This window comes from Etheostoma spectabile, chromosome 12 (genome assembly GCF_008692095.1).
Source record: "Etheostoma spectabile isolate EspeVRDwgs_2016 chromosome 12, UIUC_Espe_1.0, whole genome shotgun sequence".
NCBI classification, from domain to species: domain Eukaryota; kingdom Metazoa; phylum Chordata; class Actinopteri; order Perciformes; family Percidae; genus Etheostoma; species Etheostoma spectabile.
Window position 1 is genome coordinate 2,643,219 of NC_045744.1, and position 212 is coordinate 2,643,430.

Genomic DNA, 212 nt, shown 5'->3' on the forward strand with positions numbered 1-212 from the left:
CTCAGGGCCAGTCTGACATGAAGAGGCAATTCATTCCACAGTCTCAGGGCCAGTCTGACATGAAGAGGCAATTCATTCCACAGTCTTGGGGTTGCGACTGAGAAAGCCCGATCCCCTCTGCTCTTGAGCCGTGTTTTAGGGACAACAACTAGAGACTGGTTCGCAGACCTTAATAACCTTGAAGGAGCATGTGGCTTCAACAGATCAGTGAT